Source organism: Cavia porcellus, unplaced genomic scaffold, assembly GCF_034190915.1.
Source record: "Cavia porcellus strain 051 isolate PalLab524CR breed Dunkin Hartley unplaced genomic scaffold, mCavPor4.1 scaffold_16, whole genome shotgun sequence".
Classification (NCBI taxonomy): Eukaryota; Metazoa; Chordata; class Mammalia; order Rodentia; family Caviidae; genus Cavia; species Cavia porcellus.
The window spans coordinates 45,055,975-45,071,896 of record NW_026947499.1 but is presented as its reverse complement, the minus strand read 5'-3'; positions in this window follow the sequence as shown (position 1 = coordinate 45,071,896).

Below are 15,922 nucleotides of genomic sequence, written 5' to 3'. Positions count from 1 at the left end.
ATCTGCTCTAGAGTTACTAAACATGCCTTTCTTTATGGTCATCATCTTTGTAGTTATCTGAGAAATTATTTGAGTTGATATTTTTTCTAGAGTCTCATTCATCTGCTTTGTAACTTCCACTGTTACCACTTCAGAGAGTACAGATGGGTGGCTTTTGAATTGTCCCACTTCATTGCCCCCTAGCAGTGGGTTAGGCCTTGGTAAGCTGACAGTCTGGGGTTGTGTAGTGTTTAACTGTCTTATCATTTTCTTTTGTTTTAGTTTAATTCCTAGGTTGATGCTTGTAAATTACTTAAGATTAATAGCTTTATTGCTATACATAGAACCCTTATGGAAAGATTACTTCTCATAGATGTCTTCTAAGTGTAGCTGCCTTTTGTTTTTTGAGTCTGTTGCAAGATCCTATCTCTTGTATTTATTAAGGATGAGAAGCTGCTTGCTACTTAGCCCAGTCCCTGGGTCTTTGACATGGCTTATAGTATTGTTAGTGACTTTAGACAATCTCAGTCTTAGTAGTCCAGGAAGCACAACTGAGTCAAACGATTATGTCACCTTGGGAAAAGTAGTACAACCAACAATAAGAACAGCATCAAACACAGCCTAGAAATTGACAAATTATTGATTTACCACATTGAATCATTTGTATACTTACACAAAAAATTTAAAACAAACCAGAATATTATATGCAATAAATAAGCCCTCAATATGTCAATTTTACCCTCATGGGAGAAGGTTTTAAAGAGGTTAGAGGTAAAAGAGAAAAATAGAAGATGAGAAAGAGAGAAGAGAAAGATTAACAGCAAGGATAGAGGACAAAGGAAGTTTTTGTAAACTTTGGGAAACTGGTAAAGAAGACAGAAGGAAAAGAGAGAAGGAAGAAACAAAAACAAGGACAGCATTGAACTTCAGTAACAAAAAACGAGAACCATGTTCACACTCACATGAAAACAAGAACAATCAAAAAATAAGAAGATAAATTTAAAAAGAAAAGAAGACATTGAGAAACATAAGTCCACTTCAAGTCCCATCTCCACTCTCACTGGCATATAACATGGAGGACAGAGTCCAGATCCAAGTTGATTAGTCCTAGCAAGCCAGCTGTGGCTCTACCATGGGATAGTAGATAATTCCAGAAAGCCTAAACTTTTAGTTCCACTGAAGTTTAGACTGGCTTCTGGCTGTGAGGCTGAAACTCGATTTGTCCAACCTGTGACACTGTGTGCACCTGTGCCTATCTGAACTCAGCTCCCTGACCTCCTGCTAACTTGAGCTCAGCAGCCTCACCCTGTCACTTGGAGCAACTAGATAGAGCCACTCAGCAGCTGGTCTATTTCTGAGCTCAGTTGGCTCATCTCCAAGATGGCTACTGGCCAATCACCCTCTCTTGGGAGATATCTGAACCCAAATAACTCATCAGCCATTGCAATCTGCTGCATCTGCTGCTCCAGTCCATTAATTGGCTTCTCAATAGAGGTCTCTGAGGTTGCCAGTAGTCACTATGTGTCTGCAGCTTCAAGCTGCCTCTCCCATGCAAGAAGTCTGGGCACAGGAAGAAAGTGCTGCCTGCCGCCTCCTCCTTCTTCACTGAAGTCTCTGTTTCTTAGCTCTCCTTTTAGGCTTCAATTCTGATTTTAGATCCTTCCTAGGTCCCAGGGACCTACTTCCTTCTTTCTTCTCTTCCTCATGTTGCTATAACCCAACATCTGGACCCCAAGCCTCACAGAGACTCTTTCTGTACTGCTTACCACTCCATCATATTACCAAAAGTCCATTAGTAGCTGAAATTATAGTTTAAATAATATAGAGAATTTTATTCTAAATGATTAATTCTGAAACAGTGAATTACATTCCAACAACATAGTGAGTCACTTGCAACCCCCCAAATCCTGAACATTTGCATCATTTATTGAACACTTTACTACATGCCAAGTTCCGTTGGTTCTGTAAAGAAGAAAACCAACCTAGTTTCTGTTCTCTTAGTGATTGATGATAGTCAATTAGTTACAGAAAATCTTTGTACTTACAATTTTAACAAATGTGATGAAGGAGAAAGTGATGTGACAGCAGATACCATATGTAAAAGGACTAACTGGAGATATAAAAAGATTTTATTCAATGAGAGTATGCAGAGAAGACAGTGAGTTTCAGAGAGCACACCTATGTGAAGTCCCCAAGAAGCTACTTCAAGTTTCAGTGCAGCTGAAGGAACAAAGTTCAATCATAAAGCTCAAACTGGTGATGGAGGGTTGGCAGGAATCAGGTCATGCAGGGCCACTCAAGTCAGTGAATAGAGTTGGGCTTTATTTTAAAAGGATGAGGAGCCGTGGAGAACTTTAGAGCAGGATCAGATGTGCATTTGAAAAGTGTGACTTCTGTGTCAGTAAAGGATGCATGATCAGGCCAAGAGAGTGTGAGGTGGAACAGAGGAGGCCTTTGTGATGTCCTGTCAAGAGAAGACTCTGTTTAGATTAGCGTGTGATGGGTTATATTGTCTTGAACGTTTCTGAGAATTTTTCAGATACATCAGATTCAAACTAGTACCTTCTACTTTCCTGCAGTGGGGGCAACTGGCTCTCACTTATCCTTCTGCACTGGCTGCTTTTATTTAGTTTCCCATCTCTGACACACCCAGGCAAGTCAGGAGATTGAATTCATTCCTAGCACAAGGATGAATCTGACTGGCCCATTGCCAGTAATCCCACTCCCAGATCAGAGAATGGTTCAGAATGAGCATGTGACTCCAAAGGAGCCAATAGGATATGACAGAAAATCTTCTAGGAACTTCTGGGGAAAACTTATACCTCCTAAATGAGAGTGAAAGGAAGTGATCTATTTTTTTCCTGCAAATGCTTGCCATATGCCAGTAAAGTAATATCAACCCTGAGGTTGACTGTGGGGAGATCAGAAGGGAACTTTTGTCCTCCATAACATTTCCAAGTGGCTGAAATAGCCACTCCCAAGGCCAGTTTTCAGCGGAATGGCTACAGGTGAGATATCATGTTTCACAATCACTGAAGCCATTTTAAGTACTGATAATAATCAGTACTTCAAATAGTTCAAATAATCACAGCCAAGGTCTTCCTCCCACATATACATCAAGAAAAATTGTTGGGTATCCCAAGGGTTTCCTAATCAAAGACCTGCATTCTTTTACTCAAGGCATTCAAGTGATTGCTCAGCTTGTCTGAAGTGGAGATGAAAATGGGTGACAGAGCTATAGATTTAATAACTATGGTGATCTCTTTTCTCCCCCTCCAAGCCTTGTGGAGGGAGAGGACCTGATTTTCTTGGGGGTCTCAGAACTGAACTATGGAGCTGAACTATGTTCAGATTCCTGGATATCTGGGCAATTTAGTATCTTTTTTACACAGCATCCTTATGGAAAATGCAAATGCACAGTATTCATGCTCACTCATCTCTTAATCTGTGGCAGGCATCACTAATCAATTGCCCTTTTTTCCTTCTAAGGAGACCAGACATAGCTCTTGTAGCACTGTCATTCAACGGGCATTACCAATCGATCTGAGTTGGCTAAGTGTGATGAAATCTACCTGGCCTTCTTAACTACTGTTGCTGAGCCTTGTGGAAAAACACTTGTTTTCTAACTCACAGATGCAAACTGGGTGACTTCAAACAATGGAAATTGATGTTCTCATGGTGCTGGGGGCTATAAATCTGAAATCAATGTGTCAACAGGGATGTGTTCCCTCTGAAGACTGTAGGGAAGAACTCATTCTTTGCTTGTTTTTCTTTTGAAACAGAAGATTTTACTGTATGAGTTGTTCTTTCTAAACTAAAGGCTCAGTATTCAAGTTTAACTGCACAGCTGGCACTTTGTGACAAATAAAAGTTGGTTTGGGGTTGAAGTTTGGGCACTCATCTCCAAAAAGTTCTCTATCACTGTTAGTTTTTGTGGGATACAGTATACAACAGAAAAAATACAGACTTGATAGTTTTTAAATAACAGAAATTAATTTCTCACAGTTCTTTGCAGATGGGGAAGTTAAATATTAAGACACTGGCAGATTTCAAGTCTAATGAGAGTCCCCTTTTTGGTTCACTGAGAGCTGGCTTCTCATGTGATAGAGCAGGGGCATTCTCTGGCACCTCTTTCACAAGGATGTACTAATCTCATTCGTGAAAACTCCATAAAGTGCCCACCACCTAAAGATCCCACTTCCTAATACCATCGCTTTGGAGTTAGTGTTTTAATGTGTACATTTTGGAGAGACACAAAAATTACAAGAAAGTAGATATTGTAGCAATATGCAGAAAGCAACTATACTCCTCTCCCAAAAGGAAAGGAGCAAAACTGTTAGTGAGACCAAGGGAATATGCACACTGGAAACACCGTCTTTGCCAACCGCCAACCCCGGCCATGTCAACATGCATTCCAAGTGCCTGACTTCATTTCTGCAAAGCTATGTGAGCCTCCTGTAGGGAGGCTGGCTGGTCCTTGCTTGGTGCAAGTGTGGTAGATTTGATCTTGGTTCCCTTGCTACCTGCAGAGCATTTGGACCAAGCAGACAGAGGCATAGGCCATATACTTTCAGAGCTGTGGGAAAATTATGAATCAGACTAACAAGAGAAAATGATTCCAAACAGAAGAGACAAGTGATATGATGAAAAGAAAAAAGGTTGCTATTTGATAGAAGGCTGCTAAGATAAGTCTTGAGTCCTAGCCTCATGCATCACTTAGGAATGCCCACCTGACATGTGTCAGTCAAGACTCTGTTGGAAATAAAACAGTCTGTGTCCAAACTGGGTTAAGCAGACAGAGAGAACTGGCTTTTAACTTGGACAGAAGTCCAAGTTTGCTCTTCACATCAGCCTGGATTAAAAAATTTAAATGACGTGATTTAGATATAAATATAATTCCTGTCTCCTCTCTGGTATATAATTTCCTCTGTGTTGCTTCTCTGGTGGACCACAGTAGCTTCAAACTTAGTTTCCCTGTGTGGGAACCTAAAGGGAAGAAAGCTATTTCTTTTCCAATATTTCAGTCAATAACCTTCAGTGTGGAGCTTATGGGTCCAGCATGAACTGCGTTTATAGAACTTACCAAGAGCCAGTAATTACGAAGCCTGTTTACCTCTGACCAGTCTGGTGTACGTTTGTAGCTATTAGAAGTCAGTCTTTTCCATTATAATTACCTGTACCCTCAACCATGTTAGGAGAGAAATCTATGGTTCTTCAAAGGAGAAAAAATAAATTTATCTCTAAATCTAAAAATTAATGAACTAGTTATGCAAAAAGGAACTAATATCTACACAAAAAATAATAGTTTCTGGTATCACTCTAATCTCTAACACTATACTGGACTTCACATTTCACGTCATGCTTACAACAGCCCAATGAAATGAGAATCAGTTGTGCCCATTGTATAGATGATGAAATCAAGACTAAATGAAACAAAGCTTCTTTGAGGTTACTTGGATTTAAATCTGAATTCACCTGACTCCAGACTTTATTCCTTCTTCCAGATCATGCCTTCTGGGTTGCTGGTGACCTGCAGCTTCTATCTTTCTGTGCATCAGCATCCTCATTAGTAAGATAGAGATCTTCCTTCCCTATGATATTTTGAGTGTTGACTGATACGTATGTAATAAATATAAGCCATTGCAATCGATGGTTGCTGGGCTCCTGGAAATGCTCCTGGAAGGCTAGTCAGTGAAGCCAATCTGCTAAAGCACCCCAGTTGTCTCCCTCACCCCTAGCATTTCCAGAGAACAGCAGGGATAGTTCTTTCAGGCAGGTCAAGGTCTTGTCCTATGCAAAGCCTCCAGTATTAAGAATTGTGTAGAACAATCAGCTAATGAGATTCTGAGGAGTCCATCTCCGGGTCCTTAATAGCCTTTTGTCCACTTTGGAGGTGAAGGCCACTTGATACCAAGAGGTTGGAGGGGCTGAGAGGCCTCCAGTTGTCCAGGGAAGTACCGGACTTTGACTCTATCACCATCTCTTCCTCCTCCTCTTCCACTTTCCCCACCACCTCCTTTTCTCCTCCTCCTCATCCTCCTCCTCCTCCTCCTCCTCTTCCTCCTCCTCTTGCTCCTCTTCTTTGCTCTCCAGGAAGGCAGCCAACCATGCTGAAGACTGGCATATTCTCTTCGCATCTGCCAAGCTGAAGCAGCATATTGATGATTGTCTGAAAATGTGAAATAGGTGGGAACCATTTTTCAATTGCGACAGGACAATGGGTATTATTTCTCTACCAAAGATAGAGGATGGAGCTGACATGTTTCTTCTTTTGGGATGCAGAGGAAGTGATGGAAGTCTTCACTTACCTGGACCGTCTGTGTTTTCTGGTCACTCTTTAGATCAAGACATACATGCCAGCTGGCTGCCTATAAGTAAACACAAAATAAGTAAACACACAAGCATGGCAAGGTTCCAACAAAACCTTACAAAAATAGGCAGCCAGCTGGCATGTATTGCTTATTTGGTCCTTGATCTACAGTGCTGTTTGCCTGGCATTTTATCTATGGCATCTCATATGACTCCCACTCACAATCCCCTTGGAAAGGATTGATTGTCCATAAGTGTATTCATGGGTTTTTGTTATCATAACAACATACTCCTGAGGTAGGCTACTAATGAAGAAAAGAAGGCTTATGTAGCTCACAGTTTTGGAGGTTCAAGGGCATGATACTTGCATTAGTTCGGTTTTGGTGAGGACCTTATGGTGGATGGCAGATAGCAATGGCAGGAATGTGTGTAGGAGCAAGAAAATGATTGCATGAGCAGAGAGGATTTCTCCTCTTATAACATTCTCTCCCAATAATTTTAGGGGGCTCGTGAAAGCTACTTTCCAAAGGTGCACCTCCTGTAACCTCAGAACCTCCCAGTTAGTCCCATCTGCCAAAAGTTCTACCACTTCCAACAGCACCACCCTGAAGATGCAGCCTCAAATTACAATGCACCCTTGGAAGATGCTAAAGCCATATGCAAACCATTTCACTAAGGTGTTAGATGAAGAATTCAATTTGCCACAGAGAGAAGAGATATCAGAGTGAGGACTTAAGGACTTGGACTTGAGTTCTCTCTGTGCACCTGGGTTTATGGAAGGCGTCTGAAGGAGTTGACATGGCTTTGTCAGAGCACAAGTTCTGGAGCTAGACCAGGGACTGACAGACCTTTCCTGTAAAGGTTCCCATAGTGGTGGATAGTTTAGGTTTTATGGGCTACACAGTCTTTGTTCCAACTACCCACCTTGCTGTTGTGTGTGGAAATAGCTCTAGACATGGACAATAAGTAAACACACAGCATGGCAAGGTTCCAACAAAACCTTACAAAAATAGGCAGCCAGCTGGCATGTATTGCTTATTTGGTCCTTGATCTAAATCGCCTGAATTTGAACCCTGCCTTTTCCAGTTACCAGATGTGTGATCTTATTTAATTACCATGTGCCTTAATTTCCCAATCTGTAAAGTGGGAATCATAATATCTACTGATATCTAACCTAAAGGTGGCATCCATGAGTTTTTGTGAGAACCAGTGTGTCAGTGCAGAAAGAGGTCTCTCATGACAATATGTGGTGGAGAGTGAGGAATAAGTGTCAGTTAGCATTATTATTATTTGCATCTTCATCATTTTTATCAACATTCTCCAAAGGACTTAGAACTATAGATGAGGGCCTGGGTATCTACTTTCCAGAGTTGTAGTGATAATAGAAGGAGAAAGGGGGACACAAATGCTGGCACAGATTATGTGCTCAGTGAGCTGGCAGGTGACGACCTTTGTTTTTATCAGTGTTCCTCTCCTAGTATTTTTAAAATCGGTACCAGGGATCAAACTCATGACTGCCTGCTTGCAAGGCAGGCGCTTATACTGCTGAGCTAAATCCCCAGCCCCCTCTCCTAGTATGAAAAAGAGAAAGATGTCCATGGCACATGCCCTCCAGATGCCCAAGTCTTAGTTGGGAAAGACAGAGCTCTAGGAAAAGTAAAGGGATGCTTCAATCACCAAGCAGAAATTTGGAGCAGCTCTAGAATCCCAAGGCTTAATTCAGGGGAATCCTCCTTATGGGAATTGGGCTTAGCAAGAAGTTTAATGAAGACTACAGCAATAATTTCCTACGGAGAGGGTCACCACTAAGTGCATCTGTGATCACAGCAAAGGAGAAGATCTATCTGCTTCAGGAGGAAGTGTCCTTCCTTGCTCCTTACTGAAAATCTTCTGTTTTTCCTGCAGCTGACATACAGCCTGCATGATTCGAGAAGTTAGTTAATGTCAACATAGGTTAGAAATACCATGTGCACTTTATATTTATGGCTCACTACTAGCCACCTCCTTGGATATGATGGGAGAAGGCAAGCAGGGAGTGGATTTAGTGTCCTGTGTTACTGTGAGCTGCCAGGATGCCTGCACATAAGTCTAAAGCACAATGAAGCAGAAAGACACCAGGAATAGAGTGAGTTATGGCTCCAAGTCAGAGATGGGAGTTCAAGTCCTGCTTCAGAAGCTGGTTCTCTAGATGACCTTGGCAGGTTATCCTGCTAGCGTACCAGTTTGCATACCTGGAAAATAGGGAACCCCAACAAGACTCAGGTGTAGATCATGTGGGAGTCCTTAGCAAGGTGCCAGCTATATAGGAAGCTGTTCGGATGAGGAAGATTGATGGATGTAAGAACTTGGCACAAGATGGACCTAGATTGGAATTGTACTCAAGCTTGGCCATGCCACTACCCAACTGAGCCTCATATCCCTCATATCTGATCTGTAAAATGGGTACAATGATTAAGCATACAAGAGATGTGTCGTGGTTTGTGTTCAAATCCTTCCCTCCTAAGCCTTGTGCAGTCAGAGAGGTGTCTGAGTCTAGTGTTGATGTCTGGTTCATTATCTAGTGCTGGGATTGGCACTGTGAGGGCTTCAGCTGCCCAGGGGCGGGGAGCCAGCACACAAAGTAAGGGTGGGAAGGAAATGTGCTTCCTCTCTTTTGCCCTTTTAAGTCTTGCTTCTTGCAACCTCCATGAATGGCTGCCCCTCAGCCACACCACCCTGCCTTGGAGCCAGCTGAGTAAGCACTGAAACCTCTAAAACTGTAAGACAAATAAACCTTCCCTTCCCTAATTTTGAGTATTAGGTATTTTGTCTCAACAATGAGAAAAAGTAACCAAAACAAGATGTTTAAAGTACTTAGTTCAAATCCTGACACACAGCAAGAGAAAGTAAATGAGAGTTGTTGTTTATTATTACTAGTGTTGTGACCCCAGATAGAAACAGATTGGAAGCTGGGCGTGGTAGCACAGTCCTGTAACCCCAGTATTTGGGAGGCTAAGGCAGGAGGATCTTGTAAGTTGGAGTCCAGCTTGGGCTACAAAGTGAGCCCAAGGCCAGCCTGAACTGTGTAGTGAAACCTCATCTAAAAAAGAGAAAGAAAGAAAGGAAGAGAGAGACAGAGAGAGACAGACAGACAGACAGAGAGAGAGACAGAGCGAGAGACAGAGAGAGAGACAGAGAGAGAGAGAGAGAGAGAGAGTTGATGCCAGATGTGGGTGATTTAAACCGAGAAGTACCTGACTGAATGAAGTCTGCCCAACACGGGAGGACCAGAGTGAGCAGGAGAGTGGAACTGGGGCCACAGTCTGACTTTTGGTCGTGGCTTTGAGTCTGACCATGTGGCTTTAGTTTAACTCTTGGCTTCTGTAACCTCATTTTCTTTGCAGAATGAGGGAGGATATAGGAGGGACCACCCCGCAGATCCTGCTAGGGTTCAAACCTCTAAGATTTGCTCTCAAGCAAGAGAAAATGTGGCATCAGGGCTTAGTTTTGATGTCATAAGGGCCTCCTGAGAACTCAGATTGTTCTTTATTTAAATATTAATAGTGTCAATGCCTACTTGGTAAAGACTTCTCTTGGGTTTTTTTGTTGTTGTTGTTGTTTTGTTTTGCTTTGCTTTGCTTTGTTTGGTATAGGATCTCACTTTATAATTCAGGCTTGCTTTGAACTCACAATACAGCCCAAGCTGGCCTCAAACTTACAGCAATTCTCCTGCCTCAGCTTCCCAAGTGCTGAGATTACAGGCATGTGCACTATGCTCAGCTTGGAAAAGAATTCTTATAGCACTTTCCAAATGCCAGACAGTTGCAAGTGCTTTAAAAATCATGAGTCACTGGATTCTTAAAATAACCTTGAAGGTAGAAAATACTATAACCTTGACTTATTAATTTCTTGTAGCTATTCGACAAAGTTGGTGGCTTATAACAACAGAAATATATTTTCTTACAGTTTCAGAGATGTCTGAAATCAAGGGATTGTCAGGCCTTGCTCTCCTCAGGGGCTCCAGGTGAGAATTCCTCTGTGCCTTCTCTGTACTTCATGGTTGTGGCATCTCTTGGCTCTGTGGCTTCCTCAATGTATCTCTGCGTTCATGCTCACATTGTGTCCTCCTAGTGTGTCTGTACCTGTGTCAAACATCACTCTGTCTCCTTTGGAGAGACACTTATGGTGGCCCTCAGGGTCTGCCTAGCCAATCTGAGAAGACCTTCCCATCTCAAGTTTTTTAATTGGATCTGCAAAAATATTACTGTATAAAGCAACTGTAAAAGGTTCCAGGATGAGATCATACTATCTTTGAGAGCCACCATGCATCCCCCTTTGTAGACAGATCATGTGGAAAGCAGGTGACAGTGTGACAAGTGCAGGTCACCTGTGCCCTTGACCCCTGCGTTGTGCTTTTCATGGCTGCCACTCATGGGTGGTGTATTAGCCTTTTGCCACTTTGATGCAACACCTGAAATAAGCAACCTAAAATGTGGAAAGGTTTTTTTCTGGCTCGTGGTCTCAGATATCAGTCAATAATTGGTTGACTTCAAAAAAGAAATGTTACGATGGAAGGGAGTGATGTGCAAATGCTGCTCACCTCATGCCAGCCAGGAAGCAGAAAGAAAGAACCCCTACAGAAAGTGGCCAGGAACAAGATATAGCCCCTAAAATTATGCTCCCATCACCCCTCCCTTTAACTCGGCTTCACCTCCTAAAGACCCATTTAGGGATGAACTCCTCAGTGAGTTAATAATGCCTTCACGGTCTGATCACTTTCCAGAATCCCATGAGCTGACTTGGTGAGGCGGGATTCATTTTAGATCCAAACTGTAACAGTTAGGCTTAAGGATTTAATTAGACAAAGCATAGAGCACATTTAGCATGCTGCAGGGAGGATAGGCAGAGCAGCGCTGGGCAGAGCTGTGGGATGCAGCTCAGAGGTGCCTGTGGGGCACTTACCTGCTAATAAAGAAACCAGAGCTTTTGAGGATTTGCCAGGCAATCTCCACGGTCAAATCCAAGCCACATCTAAGTGGCTTGCACTATTGTCAGAGCTAATGTATTTTTGCTCATTGGAAAGCCCCAAACCAGCAGTCATTAAATGTAACTCACTCCTTAGCCTGCCTGGTGGTGTCTTGCTCTGAACACCTTTGACTAAGAGGAAATGACTTCATTTAGTAAGTGGTAACCCATGTCAAAAAGCCTGGTGCCTTCGCACAGGAAGTCCCTCTTGTCCTAATCTGATCCAGCACATGCTCTGTAAACTCTGGACCCAGTGTCCTTAGCAGAGAACAATGGCCTTTTTTATGTGATTTGGTGGCAGTGTCTATGATGACTAAGGGTTCTCTGAAGTCACACATCAACCAAAGGCTTTGGGGTCCTTGGCTTCCGGACCAGATGTTTTCCTCCCATTAATGCATAATGTTTTAGCAGAGGGATTTTCTGTTCCTCCTCCTTCCTGAGTGCTGTTCTCCAGGCTTCCTGGGAGGATAAGGTACTTCAGATTACAGGGCAGCAAATTGGAGCCTGGGGTGTGGAACTGCTTTGGCAATGTCTGAAACCAATAATGACTTCTTGGGCCCCGGTGCCTCCTATAGAACATAGGTATGAGTAGACAGAACAGGCTGGCACTGTGCTCCCTAATGAAGTGAGCAACATAGGTGTCCTAGTATAAAAAGTCCTGATTTGGCTCCCTTGATCACCTGCCTGCCACTGAGGATGTGGGACACTCACTTGTGTTTGCAGGGCAAAATATTTCTACACAAGTGTGTGTTGGTCCCACTGGTAAACAGGAATGTGTGTTTCCTCTCAGTTATTTCCCATGGGATGAATGGATGGGAGCATTTCACCAGCAGCATTCAGTGTGTTGGGCATTACTGCCTGTTTCTTTAAATTCAACACAAACTCTTCTGTACTCACACACTGCATCATGGGACACACTCACGGCTGTTCTGGACAAGCAGGAGAGTAATCAATGGTATTAGTTAAAATAGAAAGTAAGCACATATCACATGCCAACTGCTCTGTTAAGAATATTCATTAAAGACTCATCGTTGAACTAAGAAAGTCACCTTGTAGTTAATCAGAACAAGGAATGAATGGGCCCAGACCCCTTCAGGAGGGAGGAAGCAAAGCCAGGTAGTTGAAAGTCAGGTAGATGTGGGTTCAAATTCTAACTCTACCTCTTCTTAGATATATGATGTTATGGCTTATATCTAGATGTCCCCCCTAAGCCTCATACATTCATAGAGGGGGCTATTTGGAAGTGGCTAGATCTAGGATGTGTGATAACTAAATTAATCCACTGACTGGTTTAGCATAGTTCTGGGTGTGGATAATGGGAAGACCCACCTGGGTGGTACCAACCAATAGGCTTGTAGCCTAAATGGAATACAAGGAAAGGAGAGGCTTGCTGTTGAATGCTTCCTGCCTGCTACACTATAAACCATTTATTCTCTGCCATGCTGCCCTGCCTTGGATTACAACTTACTAAATGACTAGGGACTGAAACCTTGGAAAACTGTGAGCTAAATAAAAATTTCCTCCTTTAATTTGTGGGTGTCAGGTATCTTGTACCAGCAATGAAATAGTAACTAAGACATGTGATCTAAAATAAGACTGATTTCTCAAAAATCTTGGTTTCTTCAACTGTGAAATGGAGTGACTGTCCCTTCCTCAGAGGCCTCTGTGAGATTAACATGAATTTATGATTATAAATTCTTTTTTCTTCTAATTTCATGGTCTTAGTTTTTCTTAAGAAAGTAAATTTTATTGTGCAATTCAAGGCATGGCAGAAAGTAGACTGACAATCTGTGAATCTGTAGAGGCTTCTCTTTCTGTGGCCACCTGAGAAGGTCACAGAGTAGGCTGAGGTTCTTGAAGCATCTCAGAAATTGTGCAGGAAGTGCCTCTTCCTCAAGTGCTGAAGATGGAACCCAGGGCTTATGTATGCTGGTCAAGTGCTCAGCCACTGAGCAACAGCCCCATCCCCAGAGCAGGGGCTCTAATCTAGGTGACTACCCTGGTATCTGCCCCCTAGCCTGTTCACAATGGCTGTGGTGTATCAGTGGGTGTGTAAGGACTTATCTTGCTGTAGAGTCCAATAAGAATACAACCTGCCAGGAGTGATGGGAATGCTGAGTGTCAGCTAGCAGAAGGAATTCCCCATCTTCCCCTTCTACATCTAAACCCTAGACTTACACTTGGATGATGATGTCAGGGACTCAGGATGGTAGCTGGGCTCCTGAAGGAGCCTCACATATCGCAGTGAATTAAAAGACAGTGTAGACTAGGGTCAGGCAAAGTCATGCGTTCACACTTCTCACCCAGGTGGGTTTGAATCCTAGTCCAGCCACCCACTGTCTCAGTGAAATCCTGCAAGCCGTTCCACTTCCTACCTCTTACTGTACCATTGCTACCTCTTACTAAGAGTACCAGAGAAGATTCTTATCTAACATCATACACCCAGCAAACCAAACATTTTAATTTAACTCCAGGACTGTCTGACCCCAGAGCCCAAGCTCTTCTTTGTATAACAGACTATTTATTCCTGATGTTCTAGTGAAACTATTTAAAAAAGAAACACAAGCTGTGTTATTAGTTACGTATAGTGTAACTAGGTGTCAGAAAATGACAGCTGTTGGAAATACGGTTTGTTATCCACAGTCACCAAGGTCTTAAGATGTCAAAGTATCATAGATACAGAAAAACTTTAAAAATTAAATTAATGCTATTACCATTGGTGCAATTTCTGAGCACATAGCTTGTCTTATACCTAGAGGATTTCCAGATGAATCGGAATAGTTCACACCTATTGTAATGTAACCAAATAGCTATGAAGTACAGTGGCACGGCTTTAACTGCCAAATAATCATCTTCAAAAATAACTACAAGCACAAAGTAAACACACATGCAGAAAAACCCCACTAGCTTTTCTACAGATCAATAAAAATAATAAAATAAAATTAGAATTAAACTCATCACAATAAAAACATAAATTACTTAGACATAAACTAATAAAAAATACTTATGCTGTTATGTTTTATTATACTCTTTAATTATAATTTTTTGAAGAATACAAGATATTAATAAGTGAAAAACATTTTTTCAATATTGTATACCTGCCACTTCATCTAAATTAAGTAAATACTATACAATACATACTAAAATATTAACATTTTAGTATTACCTGATGAGATTCTAAAATTCATTCCAAAGAATTTATATTTGAAAATATTGAGATATTCTTTTCAGAGCAAAGGTAAGCAATAAAAAATAGAGTAAAACTAGAGGAATAAATCTATCCAAGAAAGTGTGTTTACATGACACAAATGCAAAGATATGTTTTTTTAAGTGGGAGAATGTAATCAGTATGCTGAGTCATACATAAAAAGGTATAGGATACATGAATTAATCTTATATGAAAAATACAGTCTTCTTTGTACTCTATATACTATAATAAGGATCATGTTTAACTATTTATGTATAAGTAAGCAAATACACATTTTTGTTAAATTGCATAAGTGTATTTTCTGTTCTCTTTGGAGAAAGGAAGGCCTTTGGACATCAATGTCAGAAGCCACCAAGGAAAACATGGGTGAATTTTATTCCACAAAATTTAAAATCTATATGATAAAAGAATAAAATTAGAAGACAAAGGTGCACTGAAATGAGTACTTGCAGCATCTATTTCTTTAACATTTAAACCTGGAAGCACACCAACTTGTCCCAATGCAAAACATGAACAAGATATCTGCACATTCACAATAGAAAAATGTGAATGTTTAATAAATATTTCAACTTCATATTGATGAGAGAAGTTGAAATAACACAGCAGTGTAATAAGTTGTTATGTCCTGCTAACATATTGTCAAATATTTAATGATTGCTAACTCCAAGAACTGCTTGTAAGGAACTAGACAGTGTCACTTGCTGATTGTGAAAGGAAACTAGTTCTTGTCTTTCTTTGTGGTGATATGCACCTAAAAAGCCTTCAAGAGACTCACATCTTTTCACTCAGCAATTATGCATCAATAAATTGCTATAGGGCAAGGATACCTGTATTCAGGGGGAGTCCACAAGTCTAAATAATTTTTCAAAATGAACAACAGCAAAAAAGCTAAATGTCCATGACAGGGAACTGATTAATTATTTCTTGTACTTAACGTGCAACTGAATTTTATGCAGTCATTAAAAATTATAGTGTGAGTGACACACACATTCACAAGAAAGAGCTGTATGGTATAATTATAATTAGAAAAAATATTGCAAAAAGGTATGCGTAATATTTTAGTGAAAACACTAACAAATATGAACCCATTTTGGAAGAAAGATCTAAAATACTAGACACCAAATTGTTAATAATTGTTACTTCTAGCTGGTGAGTTAAATGTGACCTGAATTCCTTGCTATACAATATTATCTACATTTTGAAATGATTGCAGAGGACTTGTATTTTTTTAATCACCAGAAAAACACCACAAATCTATTAGGAAATAATTTTTCAACTCTTTTCCCCCTTAGCATGGCACTGAAATGATTGGCAGTGGGGGTGGGATGTGGAGGATGAAACTGAGTAAAAGAAATCTCAATTTTCTGTCCTTAACTCTACTGAAAATAAGGAGATAAATTCCTTTGCAGAACATTCATTGCT